Source organism: Varroa destructor, unplaced genomic scaffold (assembly GCF_002443255.2).
Source record: "Varroa destructor unplaced genomic scaffold, Vdes_3.0 BEIS01000001.1, whole genome shotgun sequence".
Classification (NCBI taxonomy): domain Eukaryota; kingdom Metazoa; phylum Arthropoda; class Arachnida; order Mesostigmata; family Varroidae; genus Varroa; species Varroa destructor.
This window is the reverse complement of record NW_019211454.1, coordinates 57,574,152-57,590,811: the sequence shown is the minus strand read 5'-3', so window position 1 is coordinate 57,590,811 and position 16,660 is coordinate 57,574,152. Positions and strand designations below refer to the sequence as shown.

At 40.8% G+C, this 16,660-nt stretch overlaps 1 long non-coding RNA gene across 1 annotated transcript; it reads right to left on the bottom strand.

Annotated features, from left to right (window-relative positions):
• Positions 1–492: 492 nt before the first annotated feature.
• On the bottom strand, positions 493–9,355 carry LOC147758857 (uncharacterized). Its single transcript, XR_015318969.1, has 3 exons — positions 9,116–9,355; positions 1,814–1,974; positions 493–617 (listed from the first exon to the last, which is right to left on the bottom strand). It is a non-coding gene; the product is annotated as an uncharacterized LOC147758857 (long non-coding RNA).
• Between the last annotated feature and the right edge of the window lie 7,305 nt (positions 9,356–16,660).

Below are 16,660 nucleotides of genomic sequence, written 5' to 3'. Positions count from 1 at the left end.
ATCGGCGGATGAAAAAAAGAGTAAATGATTGAAAGAGTTCGTATCTAGATTAAGCGTGTGAGGAGTACTGATAGTTATGTCCTTGACGAACTCGGCCCGGCGTTATTACCCCTGAGGTTGTAGCGTGCGATATAGCGATAGGACGAGCACACAGTTAGCCACCCGATAAGAGTCAACATGCTGTAGCAAAATGGGACAAAAACGTGGGTAAATTCCACGCTGCCTTGTGAGCTAATGGAGGATTTGCCGGTGCCAAAAAGGAAATAGCTAGTATTTGGGATAAGCTAATAGTGCAGTTAATGCGTTTTGCATAGGAATTACTAAGAACAGAAGAAGGTAGACATTATTGGATAATAGGTTATTATAAAAAGCTTCTTTGTGTATGAGAATAAACCCTAGGGGTTTCGTTAATCCTCCAGAATTTTTTAGAATTATTTAAGTAAACTCCAATAAGCTGTAACGAGTTTATTAGAAACAGCAATAAACCAGAATTCGACTTGTCGCCTTATTTTATACAATGTATTGAGGTATGCAGCTCGAAGTGTTGCAGATAGGAATCCTTGTCACTGGTCAATATTTTTTTTTGTCATTTTAAAGTCCTGTTTAAATCAGGCAATCTGAAAAGGAAAACGCAAAGTGGCAGGAAAAAGCTTAGAGAAAATTTGTTTCTATACGCCCGAATCTGTATTATTAGGCTTTACAGTTTTATAACTAGAATCAAGTGATGGCAGTGAAAAATCTAAAACAGGTTTCTGTTGCTGCTTCATGTAGTTTCAGGTAAATCTGGTACAAGATCTGACGCGCACAGAGGAATAGAGCGATAAGGCATCGTTCCAATATTACGTTGGTAGAATTTATAAGGATGTACGGACTGTTTTCGATAGAAGCCCTTATTCAAAAAGCTAACTAGCGACAAGTAAATTCGGCTGGCTCGATATAAGGCCTGTAGAATCCTACCGTGACCCCATTGTACACCGTTGCAGATGAAGCTATCTAGTTTAGTTGTAGATAACGGGATAACTAATCTACTTAGTGCGTTTCACCCCTATATCTGTCGTCAAATCTCACACAAAGGCGATGCAGTGGGTTTGCACCTTATGCAAATTAGTCACTGAATACTCTGGAATCGGCCCTTTTGCCTGAGATACATTTCCTTGCCTGAAGGCCTTGTAACAGTGGAAAGCTTTCAGATATCCGATACCGTTTGGCTGCAGATAGTTGCAATTGTGCATATTTTGCGATACGCCCCGTGCCGGCGTGGGACGAGACACAAAAGTGTAAGCAATTCTATCTATAGGGTAGAGGTTGACGTTGAGTGTAGTTGAAGTATCAAGGTTACGACGAGCTCGTCGCCAGCTACGTTCCAGCTCGGAAAAATAATGAACAAATAAAGGCAAAAGTGAGAGTACAAAAGAAAGAACGGCCTGACGTGAACCTGAAAATTTCGAAAGACGTTTTATATTCATTTATGTGTTAAGTTGTGTGTGTAAATTTAGATAAATAGCGCGTGAACCAGTCGAATAAGTAAGAAGCTTAGATACAGCAGCGGTGTTTGTGTGTCTAATTCTCTGACTTCTTTTAAGGTGCGCAACAAATGTCACGCGCGCAATACATATGGCACAACTTCGTTCTTTTATTTGCGCAATATAAGCGCTGCCCTACGTGTTCATATGAGTGTGTATAAATATGTATTGCGTGCAGCACAACGTACCACATACCACACATCTATATGTGTTGGCAATGATAGACATCTCTGAACAAATTTTGCATGCGGCTGGTCGCTAGTTCTTCTAAAACAAAACCAAAAACTTACCATGGCCGAAGTAGGGCATTCGTCTTCAGGACATGCGCATCACTATGTCGTAGAGCCACACAAAACTCCGTCGAGATTGTGACTTTGATTGGCACCGCGAACCCGACGATTTGTTGCATTTCAGCTGAGTGCACGGTTGCTGAGGATATATTGGTAGGTTCCTACGCACGGAAATGTGACGAATGTCAGTAAGAAAACAGCTGTTAGAACCTTATACATAATCAAATTCATGGTAGCAAGCTATATTTTTGACCATTGTGGCCATTGAATGCTCGTCTCGGTGCTTAAATTTCACTTCAGGTACAAGACAATGTCTGTATAGGGATAATAAAACGAAGCGATTTGTTCGTGAATTTTCCTATAAACGCAGCACCAGCCCGTTTTTGATTTCCCGGCGACGACAAGATATTCATTGAGCGCAGAAATCAATCTCCGGCACGATTGATCGCGCGCTCAGAACTTAGATGATGTTTATTGATGGTAAAACCAAGATCCTAGGTGATGTCTTTGATTTGAATATGGTGCTCAATGAAGAAAATATCACTCCGCCAAATTTCTTCCATAAATACACGGAATTAAGTTCCTTTGGATAATCTAAACGCTGTAGAAAAAGTGCGTATATTTACTTAGTTGTGTGATAGGCTAAACGTTTTTCGGTACGGCAGCACGATCTTTTATTCGATCAAATTAAATTAGCCCTGGCCAGCTGGGCATGCGAGCATATTCTGGAACAAGAACCTGTTACCATCCTGCAGCCCAAGTACGAGTCCACTGTCCCACAGTGTATAGAGTATATATTGTGCAAGGTCTAGCCGATTTCAACATGATCACGTCGACCTGCTTACTTCCATTATTAATAAGCCGCTCCAGAATATTTTCACACGGACTTTTGATCGATTTAAGCTCCCGCGCCGGAATCGTAATCGAGTAGGTTGGCAGTTACGCTAAATACACGCGTCCCTCAAGGCTGTTTTTTCCGACACATCCAAGAAGTTTCATCCAAATATCTTTATTTAGATATAATTCCTGATCAAACTAAATATATACAAATTGCATATATATATATGTCATATTTTTTATATTACTAAGACCCGAGTTAATTATATCTCAAAGGTGAACTTGAGTTTAGCATCATTGTTCGTACATAGAGAAAAAAAGTTGTATGTTGTGGAAACCTAACACTCAGGACGCAGACGAAGCGAGACATACCATGCAAGTATGAAGTTCAAACCCTCACCTGTGCCTGCCGACATCCCAACAACTGCCATATCGTGAAGCCAATCGGTGAAATATTTTAGTAAGCCTGTTTACTGTAATAGATCATTATATCCGGATTGACGGTCCAAAAGTACATATCTCGCATGTAGCATTGCCTTGGCACCATGATAACAATGATTGTTTAGTTACTGAAAGGCCCAATTATTTAGACCTGAGTCCATAAGAAACTTTACGAATTCAAAAAAAAAGTAGATACGCAGACGAACATGCAGGATTCGAAATAAGATACAACTTTCCAAATCATCTCTCAGGATTAGTAGACGTGGTCGCATCGCGACTAGACCGGCTGTAGTTACGAATAGTATCATATATGAACGAGTCACAAACGATGTTTTGTGACTGAAAACACAAATGTCCATTGTTTGATGATAGATAAGTAAAAAATGTCGAGAAACCGATTGGCTACCAGTGACACAAATCAGTTACTTTGGCATCGTTATTTGGTTACTAGCACATACGACATCCTCTGTTGTGTGACGTTTGCGAAGCCGTACCGCATTGTCTATAACCACCGTACGATAGCATTTTGTTGTATCGACAACAATGCAAATAAAAATTAACTTAAAAGGTAAAAAAAGATGCTCAGGCTTGTCGGATTGCTGGCGAAAATGTATGGTAAGTCCTGAAAGGTTTTTGGCTAAGGACGTTAAGTAAGAAAACGACTCGCGAGGAACATAACAATTAGATATTCATTTTCCTGTGGGCGTAGGTCAAATCATTATATATGTATATATATAAAAGGAAATGAGGTAGTACCTGAAAATCAAAAACCTGTCTACCATAGCCGTACGATTAATTTAGTCAATTTTTAAACAGAGGAACAGGGTAATGACAGCAGGAACGAGTCGACGATTAATGCAAGAAGTGCTATATGGCAAGTGTAAGTATGGCAGGTAAACTAGATAACAAACACGATTCCAATAAGAACAGTTTTAACAATAGCTCGTCTATTGTCTACAGCCCAATACCTGATAGACGTGGTTGATCTAATAGTTTGCCGAAACCCGGGTCTTCAGGGGAACAGCCATACTGTCAAGCATTTTTCTGGAAGACAACCTGTAAGCGACGTTGAACCAACTTCGCTCGCGCATCGCGTCATTTATAGAATACCAATAACTGTCAGATACTGTGAAGACCTAATATCGGGACGTTCTGGGTGAGCGGCAGCCCGTTTCACGGGGCGGATAAAGGTATAATATCGAGACATATCATTAAGGCAAGATGTTAGCAACACTCGCGATAAAGTGTATTTAAACCGTTCACAGAACCAGGCAGTAAAGCTGGCCTACGTAAATACCTTGAATATTTTAAAAACCCTAAAAAAAGACAATATTGTAGTATCGAAAATCCGATGCGGCTGATTGGAAGTAAAACGTCGTCAGATCTACCACAAGTCCAATATGAAAACAGGAGCTAGTACATTTGACCAGACAATCCATGTTTAAATAAAAGGAATATTGTTATTTGATACACTGTGAAATTGAAAAAGATTTTGAAAACGAATGCCAAATAGTATTTGATCAACGGAAACGAGGTCTTGTTTTTCACAGTAACATAACTAGCCCATTTAATTTTTGAATAATGACTATTTTTGGTGGACATTAAATTTACAGATTCTGTTATGTTAACGTTGATATTTACGGGCAGCTACACCAAAATATATTCTTCTGCTGGTATTCTCTGTAGCCAAGTGGGAACATCTTATCGTTTAAAACACTTGCCTGAACAGCATCTATGTTCGCTATTGGAAGATCCGTCTTCAGCATGTGGTCCGTTTAATGCATATCTTTGGTAATGATTTTCCAACTGGCTCAGAAAATCAAAATCGCTTAAATGATCCAGCTTTGTTCCTTCTGTTTTTTCTGTCTCCATAGAGAAAGATCACTAAGTTCAAAACTTCATTTAATCAGCTTTTACTCTTTACCACAATTGTACCTTAAGCTTCATTTGCAAGAACACACATAGGTGTCTATGTATTATGCCAAGATAATTAATCCCATGTTAAGGAGTCTTTACACATGTAATACATGTTACCTAAGAGATTGGCTGCTTTGAAAAACAGCTTTACATTGTCTCTCACAACTTTTTCTCTATACCATACTGCACCTAGATTTCTCATTTAGAACCAAGGTTAGAAGAGATGCAAAAAGATCGAATTCTATTTGAGTTTACGGGAAACCTATCGATGCCTAAATAAATCGAAATAATTAGAATATTGCCAATGTTAAAGAGATTTTTTTGGTGCGCTATAAGTTACACATGGCACACAAGTGACACGTGTTTATTTTTGATAAAACTAAATATAACTTTGATCGACGTTAGTTAAAAGTCCATAATTATGAGATGTAGCAGTGTGTGCTATAATTAATACCACTTTTAGTGCAAAATATAGAAGAACGCGTTATCACATGATAATGTTCAATTAAAGTAAACTGATCACAATAAATCAAACCTCCTAGGCTAGAGCACAGTAGTACAGGTAGTAGTTTTGTCACGGTCTGTAGAATGAATAGCGGTGTCGCGTACTGCACTGTAACTTGTCTTTCGAAGAAAAAGTCTCAAAAAATTTTAGATCAACTAAAGCCTTTGGCCATAGTGCCTGATTACAAGTTGTGGTTTCAAGGAAGGACATATCTATTAAAAAGGTCGACCAGCGTTTCCACAATGAGGGCGTTGTAGTATTCCCGAGCGCTCAGGATTTTGATCCTGAACTTCCGCAATTGCTGTATTACAACTTGGTTTATTCATACTCAACTAGGTTTGCTGCACTGGCTTAGGGTCCTTAATAGCTAGCGACGCTGTTGGATGAGCCGCTTATGAGTGATGGAGTTCTCGCATCCTCGTTTTTTTAGTCTGCTGTTCTTAAGGGCAAATGTTTAAATCTTAAAATCGAAATTAAAAATAAATTAAGTGCGTTTGTTGTTAATGATACAATTGACAACCCTATCTTTTCTAGCAAGCGGTGGCAAGGTTGAAGGCATCGCAGCTGTAACAAACATGCACGCCGCGGAGTATCTAACCCTATAGAACTCGTCCCAGAACCCAGAACACATCGGAAGGCACTTTATGAGGATGAAAGCTTAATGTATTAATTTCTCAGTTCCTGGTTCCGATGATTCCTTTGACCGGAGTAATTCCCGGAGTGAAAAACTTCCTTGCTTCATCTGAGAAAGCGGTACTTATTTTCGTCGTAAACGCCCAGAGATGACCTTTTCCATTGTGACGCCCAGGTGACATTGCAGGCATTTCGACTAGGACCTGGCTTGTGAACGGCCTGTCAACTATCGTCAGAACTCTGGCGATTGCCTTTGAGTTCGTGTTAGGAAATATGTCATATATATAATATAGCCGTAACACTGCAAGAGGCTCGAAAGATATTCTGCGAGTTTCTTTTAGCTATTGTATATTTTTCGCTGCAGCGTTCCTGTTCCCGACGTTGATCTTTTCTTTGAGTGATTTGAGCATCAGCGAAATCATACTCACGAGTGTTAAGGCTGTATTTTGTTAGCACCTGCGGCTTCAGCAAACAATATGCTCATCGCAGTAGTCATTGCTAACGTATTACCGGTGTACTCCTCATCAGGTCGAGGCAGGTAATTCACCCTGTGCTGAGCCGCACGTACACTACCGCTTTTCCCCACGTCAATGCGGATGGGCGCAACCTCCACATATAATGGGTCAATAACTGTATCGGACGCTATCACATCGGTCGCGTCAATTGCTTACCAGCTTCAAGTACACAGCGTATGAGCTGTAACTGCCAAAGGATACATAGGGATCTGTAGACTTTAGATGGCCGCAAAACCTGCTGCGAAAACAGCTCAATTTTTAGACGGCGGGTCGCTACGAAACGCACCGATTCAGTCATAGTCGATTCGCTCTGACCCAGCCATGGGCGAAGTAAACTTGCATTAGTGCATGTCAATAATTGATTAGTACTTTGCCAGGTTATAAAGCTACTAAGTAGTCGCAGATGGTTCAGGAACGTATTTCCTCTGTCCTCGTTTGGACTAGGCTCGTTCGCGAAAAACAATGATCTTACCCCACATATGTTCGACCGCTAGAATATTAAATGGGGAATCAATGACAGCTAAAGAACTGACGCAAAAAATACCGCAATGCCTTTGGATCTGCATCGACGTCCTAGAATACGACACGCCTCGTCCATCGGTGGACGCCTTCGCCACCAGCCTTTCTGATGAACTAGCATTTCCTCACAAGAATCAATTTGTTCCTATGTTCAGGATTTAGCGTGTTGTACGAAAGTTCGGGCTTCGCAAATCCAATGATAATAAGCAAGCCGCATGTATATAGTAGTGATATTGGTTTTATAGGCACGCGCTCTTTGAGCCCTACGACAGCCAGACGCTCTCCGACAAGCCCGCTTGTCTCGAATGCCGTATTTCTAAACATAAAACTCATATAATAATTAGTAGTAAAAACATATAGCATACAATAATGCTAGTAGCGATTTGCAGCAAATCGAAATACTGCATTATGCTACAAATTTATAGATCTCAAATTTGTAGGCCGTCGAAGCTACATGTACAGCCTAGGTACACGCGTTCTCCTTCCGCGATGTAGAACAATTGTCTATTTTCACATAAATTCAACTGCTTCCTAAAGCAAAAATTAGTAGACGAGCATATCTGACCACATTTACAAGCATTAAGTAGACTTATATCCGTTACGGTAACAAAGATACCGGTGAACTACTCGTCATTAAGATGTGCTGGGACATCGTTGTAGTGGGCTCCTTCATGTCTCTGCATCGATGCCGGTGATAAGAATCGTGAATGCACCTGTTTAGGGTGTACAGATCAGAAAAACCAGATTATCGAAGACAATATCTATTATAAGTTCAATGCAAGTTCGAAGGTAGAGAAACGACGGGGGTGAACATTCATTTTCATTGAACTCCTTCGACACATCAGAAAAATTGGTCCGATCTCACAGTAACGGTGATTGATTACTTTATTCTTGCGTCTTCTAGCTATACAGTGTTAAAGCGTATGCTCTCTAAAATAGATTGTCATCATCTGATGATGTGTGTGAGTTGCTGCGCTAAGAGTCCAGGATCTTTGGAAGAATTTCCCTGTCGGTAACCCCCAAATAATGGCTTAGTAGATGTAGGGTATCTGTAACAATACTTGCAGGGTTACTTTAGTGAACGCGTGAAGAGAGAGCTCATTGTCTATCTTCGAGATGGATTGATATAGTAACATTTCTTAATTTCTAAACAAAGGCTTAATTTCTCGCCGGTGTAAGTGGCAGTTAATTACTAAAATAATGGTACGACATACGATTTGCTTGTGTCTGAACGCTCTCTTTATTTGTGAGGTAAAACGGTTATATGTACATATCGTAGGAGTACTTATATGATTATGATATATATATGTGATACGTGACCCAAATACTTGTATAGCTGAAGTCTATATCGGTAAGCATTCCTAGCTTTGGTTCGTGCATTCCAAGTCTAACGTACCGTAGTTCCTGCCATAATGACTACAAGCTACTGTATTCTGCCACAGCTTTCACTAATTTTCTCCATCGATCTACTCATCGAATTTAGCGTCTTCATCGGAGGTGTTGGACCGGCAACCTTCGCACGTCATTGATATATATCAATAAAGAGTATAAATAGTACCAATATTGTGGACGTTCGCAATTTCTGTGCTTGCAAATGTATCAGACTGTGATATATTATTATTGCCGATCGTCGGGACAAATTTAGCAGACTACAGAACCATGCGCTTCTACGGTTAAGCGTTCCGCCTTATATGATTCTAACACCTCGCCTTCGTGTCCAACCTTTTGACTAATCTTTCGGGGGTTCTTTATGGGGGGCAACCGTAAAAGTAGCATGTCCTGTAGACACATGCGTATTGTTTGCACAGCAGCTAAACAGTTCTAGCGCACTCATCGCTTTCCGTAATGAAGGCACCACCACTATCATCGAGCAACGAGAAAATACCGGCGCTTATTGTCCTTCGCCGTCGAAATGAAGTAAGAGAAGGCACTTACCGTGCGGTTCATTGTAATAGATTCAATTGAAGTAAGAATGCTGTTCTGCATCGGGCTTGTCGAAGCGGTGTTTTGAGACTGGATGCTCAAACGAGAGAGCAGTCACACGTCGTTATTCCGGCTTCGTTTTACCATTGGCCAGCTGCCAATTACCACGCTAGCCGCTTACGATCGATGTTCCTGGCGTCGATTCTCTTAGTCCATTAAATCGAACTGCAAATAGATAAATATCGTATTTTAAGGTTGATCGAACGTACTGTTTTCGTGATCGACTGTTAAGAGAATTATAACATACTGACTTCGTTCATACATGGTGTAGCTGTACAGTTCCGCACTGACAAAGATGGGGAATGAGATAAACGCGCGGTTTCTGTTGAAAAAGACCTCTCGTCAATAAAACGCTGCTGTACGCATCCACGCGGTTATGGGGCGTACCAGCTGTTGGCGAACGATGTTTTAGCTGGGGTTTCATGAAGTCCGAAGAAGGTGCAAACATTTTTTGGCTCCTCTGCCGAGGCTCGATTGCATCGAGGCAAGGTGAAATTCTGACTGGCATCAAAAACATTGATCGATTGCTTAGCTTCAACAACTATAGATATTAATTGATTGGAAATAATTTCTTTAGGATTCAATAAAGCTTTTGTATGTACAGTGGTTTCTGGGTACGTGCCCTTTGTTAGCCACGACTAGCTCCCAATTTTAACACAGTCAGTTTTTCCTAAAATGAAAAATAACTTTGATTTTAAATTTGTTATCGAACAATGTGCAGTATCATAATCTGGTCATTTTAATATTTCGGTAAATTTTGGCGTCAATCTTACGTTTTTAACTATGTTTATTCTGCGGCACAGGCCACATCGCCATCAAAAATAACGATCGATAACAACAAGCTTACCGTATAGCGTTGCGAAATATAATAAAATCAAAACTTTTTTTTTTTTAATTCGATTTAACGCAAGACCAAATATGAACAATTTGTGATAGACCGAAGTTCATGCAACTAATTACTGGGTCATTTAGATAACGGTTAGATTTTCATACCCAGCCAGTGCACGACCAGCAAAGTGGAACGGCTAGCAGCCTTCTGGTCCACGGGGACCATAGCCTCAAGAACATTTAATGTGCCTAAAGTGCCACAAACGAGAACATTTTACAGCAACTAGTTTACTATGCGATTGCAGTTTCTTTAGGCGTCGCAGCCCAAGCCCACGGTAGATCATTCATTGCAAATGGCTGTATGAGCTAATTATATCTAACGCAGGTTCATCCTCTGAAAAAACCGGTTATTTGCAGTATACACGTATCATTTTCCTTTTAGGTTACGAGTGCTATAGACAGTCCTGCCCCTGATCTCGGTGAGTATCAGAGACGCCCATTTCAATGCTTGACACTCTAGAATGTCGCTCTGAGGCACCGCACTTAAATGTTTCTAATGCTAGCGGTATTATCTAATTTACTATTATACGTTAAGACTAGTGCAAGTGACGAGATCCCCGTGAGTGGGTGTCGTCATAATTACTAGTATAATGCAACGTTATTATACACTTTGCCGCTCGGTCAACACTCTGGATATTATCAGCTCTTATATGCCAGCCATTACATGTCCCAGCAGTTGGTCGTGACATCCGTTCCTTTCCAGAATATATATTTCTTTTATGTGGCACAGGGATTGCGCCTGGCACTGGAGCATGTATTTGGTAAAACGCGAAGGACAGAAGAAAGAAGAGTTTGCCACCTGACTAAGCCAGCGTCTGGCCGGGTAGGACGAAGAGATGCCATATAGCTTGAGTTACTGTCAAAGCGTGAGAGACACGTGGAGAGAACGAAATAAGGCTTCGTTGCAAGGGGCAAATGGAACAGCAAGATAGCCCGAGTAGGAACAGCAAGCAAGAGGGCGTGACTTGGTCAAAAAGAAGAGCCATAACCGCGATCGGGTAAATGACAGCAAAGCACCATACTGAAAAAAAACGAGAATGTTAGGGAACTAGCAAAAAACGACAGCTTAAGTCGGCTTGTCGGCTTGGGGGAACAAACGGACACAAAGAAGTCGCAGAGACTAAGGGACACTTGAGCAAGAAAATAAATAGTAAAAGAAGCCTTAAATGGAGCCGAAGTTAGGATCTAAGAAATATTTTTTGACAGGAAAGATTTTATGGAGCTTGGAAACGAGCAGTTCGACACAACAACAACAACAGCAACAACAACAACAACATCAAATCGAACAGACTTATCGTACATTGTAGCCTAGTGGTAACTAACGGGCACAAAATGGTACCAATATGGTCATGAACGGTAGAATTACCTACTTTTTGTAAAGGGGATTGCTCAGTATGGGAATACGAGTCTACGGTCGAACAAGTTTCTCTTTTTTATTTAAGACAAGGCTTCGTAAGCCGACATAAGTGTATATGCGCATTGAGCGTGGTAAATATGCTAAACACTTGAATCCATATAAACTGAATAAATTATTCAGATATCCTACATAGCCGCTCGCTTGTTCAGAGACTAAAAGTAATCTTTTTATAAGGTAGGCGAGTAAAGCAAGACCAACTGGATGCATTGGCCCATAGATGGACCTAAATGTTTTTCGTGTTTTACATCGAACCTTTAAGCTGTTAGGCATTGCCTTGGGCGGCTAACTCCCAGCGTGAAACGAAAGCTCACAGATAGACCTAAACCAAGTTGATCATACCCAAATCTCTGAATAACAATGAGATCGGTAGATTTACCAGATGATCCTACATTGACTGTCAGACAAGCATATTTTTATGGCGCCGGTTTGTAGCAGTAAAACTATCATAAATCTTCGTTAAGTAAATACTAAACGAGCTAAAATCAAAAGGCGCCTCTTTCGATTATAGTATCTTGATCTTTCGGTCGTCACAGCTGTTGACTCCAAAAAATGCCTTTGTATTCTACATTCTATATTGTATAATCTTTCTGATCACGAAGGATCATCTCATTAGCAGGACTCGAGCTATCTATCTTAGAAATAGCTAATTGTGCTCTTGTAGCCCACTTCAAATTCTATCAGTGAACCGGTGACTCTTCCTTCGGAGTTAACAATTACCATTCTTTTAACCGTTAAATATATTTCCGAATGCATTTGCATAAAGACGTCGCCGGCATGCGGACTCAGGTAAATGCGACATTATTAAACCTTTCTATCCACCATCTAATGCTTGATCGAATCTCATCAACAAAACTGTTTCTGCGGCACCATTGGACGGTTTAATAGTATTCTCGCGTTTAGCCGTCCGGATCTCGGCCCCCCGATGCTGCCAGTTCGGTGTCACCCCACTAGACGATCAGTTCACGGCACATACTGTTAGTTCGCTAAATGCGGTTTTTGCGGAGAGTCACTAAGACCAAAGATTCCGCTCGGCCATCACCAAGGGACCCTCAAGCCAGCATTTTCTTCCATGTTCTTCTAGGCCTATTCGAAGCCCTGACAAGACCTCTATGAAGTGGGCCTAATGAATAATTCGCCTCAGGCGGAAGAAGAATTCAACTGAATCATGAAAATGGGTTTCAAAGGTGAAAAATGAGAACGCCCGCTGTGCAATGGATAGGTACGTTCCTACTGACTAAATGCGGATCATTTCTACGAGGGAGCGCAGGGTAGTGGTTCTCGTGTACCTCTCGATTTGTGAATATCACGTAAGCCTTTACGGCCAACCACCAAAACATCTATACGTATGTGAGTACAATGTGAGCTCGCTTGCTGTCTGTAGCTCGGCGTTTACGTTATAAAGCAATCTTGTTCAACGTGGAGAGGAGTCGAGATTAGGGAAGTTGGCCATAAAAGAAGAAATACGAGTGTTTCAATTAAGCTAAAAATATAGTACTAAACATTTTATAAGATCTTACGACAGTTGAGTTTCTAAAGCTATTATGTGGCAATCATTAATAAGCAGCCTTGCACGCGACAAGTTACAATGTTTGCCAATATACGAGCTACTTGGTTCGTGGAAACCTCCAGTTCGGCTGAGCGAGAACTGATATTTCATAAAGAAAAGTTCCTTTGTCCGCCATAGCCGCTTCCGCCATGAAATCAATCGTCAATGTCCCTGTTAGATAAAATTTTGGGTTTATCTTTGCTATCTTTCATTCGTCTACAGTTAATAGACTAACCATTTGCACGGATTTCAAAGGTCCAGTTTCCGCTCTAATTTGTCGGACGCACAACGCGGTGTCTGTAAGTGGCCACGGAACACTTTTCTATGCGGAAATTTATAAACCTGTTAGCCACTTCCAGAAACAACTTTCATGTGGGTCTAATACTGCCAGATCAGAAGGTTCAATTTTGTCCCATAGTGATTAAATTCATTGCAGCGAACGCATTGTAACTATTTTCGTTTTAAACGAAAGGATTTCCCAGGATTACCGAAGGCACTGTAAATAGGCGAATCTACAAATAGTTACCTAGACTAATCGGTTTCTGCCTTGTTCTCGAGATCGATTGGAATTGACACCAGATGTCGCTGCTGCTGCTACTACATAATAGAGGATTATCTGCATGCGACTACAGAGACTCGCGGAAATCAGCGGACGCAATTTATCGCCTTGAGGAAAACCTGCTGTTGGCTTTCGATCGACTTAGATTACTAATCTTTACTCTATTACGATTGGACTGGCAATATCTCCTACGAACCGATGTAGAGGTCTCGGTGCATCCATTCTAGCGAATTTGAACAGCAGGCTTCTGCGGTCTCGCGGTGACTATACTATGAATACCCACGTGCACGCTGTGTTCAAGTCGATCTTTTCACGCAAGTGCTTGCTCGATGCCAGACATGAAGATGGTACCTTTACGTGTACCGTTATACATGAAATCGATGTCCTTCAGTGAAACAGACCAGAAGACTAGCCATCAAGTTCTTGACACATTTTTTTCTTAGCGATCTTTCCAAGAAAAGGTAGTTTTTTCCATCATTTTTCAAAATGCGAGACTCGAACCGATACCAATCACTCTGATCGAGCGTAAATTTTGATTGGTCCTTTAGTCTTCAGAACATCAACGGAATAAATGTAACAGGTATATATTGAGTTCTTATTGCTTTCTTTCTACGATTTTTGTGCAAGTTTTGGACGCCGTTGAAGAACTCATTCTTTCTATGAACTTATCTTACCCATATCACAAAATTCGATTAGAAGTGAGGGGCTCCAAATCTGAGTATACGAGACGGTAAAAAGTGCCATTTTTAACGTTTCCTTTTGTCTTTCACTCAGGTCAAAAAGCTTTTATCGGAATAGCGCGGGACATATGACGAGAACTCCGGAATAACTGAGTGCACTGTCTCAAAAATGAGTTGCTATGGGATTTCTAGTTTCGCTCGACCTGTTCATTTCGACGGAGTCTGTTCGGGGTCAGTTTTGGAATTATTCTGGTGATAATCGTTGATGACTTTATATCTTTTAGCTGTATAGTCCCAACCATAGATGATACGAATTTCTTAAACAGTCTCTGCAGTCTTTCGACAAAGGCAAAAAATCGGTCTGGCAAATTTACTTGTTTTTCATCTTTGGAGTCTGAACTTGAGCCAATACTTCAAAAAAAAAAACCATGATAGAAACCGAAGCTTTCCAGCACTGGCACATCATCATACGACAAATTACACAGGAATATATAGGTTACTTCCTTGCGATCACGTAATGCAGTAATCATTCAATACAGCAGGTGTTGCAATTATGCTTTCTACATTTTGTTTTGTCATTAAAAGTGTTTGTTATTGTTACAGTAAAAATTAGCTCTTGAAGGATAAAAAAAAATTGCATCCAGTCTATCGATCGCATACGGGCTACTCGATCTTCACTTGTTAATCAATTCTTCGTTTTGTCAGCTCTCTAAATCATATTTTTGAAGTGTTTGCGACCTCACGTGCTAATGCTAGTGTACGGTGCTCGCAATTTTATCATAGTGCTTTCACTACTCGAAAACCCGGCACTTGGAAAAATTGTCGTGCCTTTTGTTTGCGACACGCTGCGTATCTCTCCTGTATTCCATACCTGAATAGGTCCGCTGAAGACCGCAACAAGGTCTCGTATACATAATAACCATCGTTAGTGGGAAACAGAGTCGAACTAGATTCCAGCGCATCGCATGATAGTTACGCGAGTGCCGCTTTGAGGATGGTAGTTGATTATTATCTGGCATGCATAGGACTTTTCTGTGCCCGCCAAGTTATATTTATTTACTATGTCATTTTATTGTTATTCGGCACATAACTTGAATACGTTCTGTCAAAATATATGAATTTACAAATAATAGAATTAACGCACGATTAACGCAAAAAAAATGAAAGTACCCTGCATATAGAAAGGCGGTGGTTTGTTTATGGATGTGAGTTTGTTTGCATGCATCTGGTGCACGTTTGTTGCTAGCGGGTGACTCAGCGATAACTTCCTGGGTAACATGTTTGCCTGCTAAACTTGAGGGATACATGATGATCTGGATTCGATCTGAGCGTGGACACAGTCACTTTCGTGGTAAGAGCCAGCAGTCTGACGGAGTAGCTAACGGCAGTACCGAGTACACAATTTTGAACAATAAGCGTTAGGGTTAACGGTGGAAGCTACACGACGACATGTCTACACAAACAATGGCTGACAAGGCTGTAACTAGCATGCAGATGGATCACACTAGTGACTTGCAACATGTGTTCTAATACATGTGTTCATTTTAGCAACAAAAGGGAAAAGACACGATTTCCGGTAACAATATTGTGCTAAATTTTATCTACATTATGTGCCTTCAATCATTTATGGTGAAACTGTAAAGATATTGTAGCTATCTGATGTACCGTATGGCTAATGACCCTTATCGCGCAAAAATCTTGCAAAACGATCATTCAAAATCTATATTATAGAACTACAGATGAACTGATATTTCTGGCAGCCGTTTTTGACGGTTATCAACGTTTATGTTTGGGTTGTTTGACCAAGGCTTTATATAAGATACGCGGTATCGGAGGATCAACAACCTTATCTAACGTCTTATGTCTCAATAGTTAATAGCTACGCTAAAAAAAAAATTGCACCATGAGTTTACTTATTGAAGTTTTAACGATACTTGCTCGCGTTCGGTGGCATCGTTGCCACTTACTTGACTTTAGCACTTGAGTTGTCTTATCCGAAATCCGCTGTTGGATCATTAGCAGGCGCCAGTCTGGTAAACACCAGCCATTTTGAGCAGCATACGCGTAATGGGCCGGATGGAAACTGGCCAGCTAAATTCGTGGCTATCGGATCGGATCGGAGCATTAAAGAGACAACGGTTCTAATAGCCTTAGATAGAGGGATGTTGCGTGCGAGAGGGTTCATGCTAATTTTTCTATTCAGAAATGACCCTCCGGAAGATAGCTCATGAAGCGATGGAATCTCGAACGAACAAACATCGTATTGGGTAATGTAATATTTGGCCGCTGCGAGTACCTGAAACGGTGTTGCAACAGTGGTTGATACAAACAGTGGATATCGATAATCTGTAGTTGAAATGATTCACAGCAGGGTCCACAGTATAATAGTCACTGTAACTACCTGAAA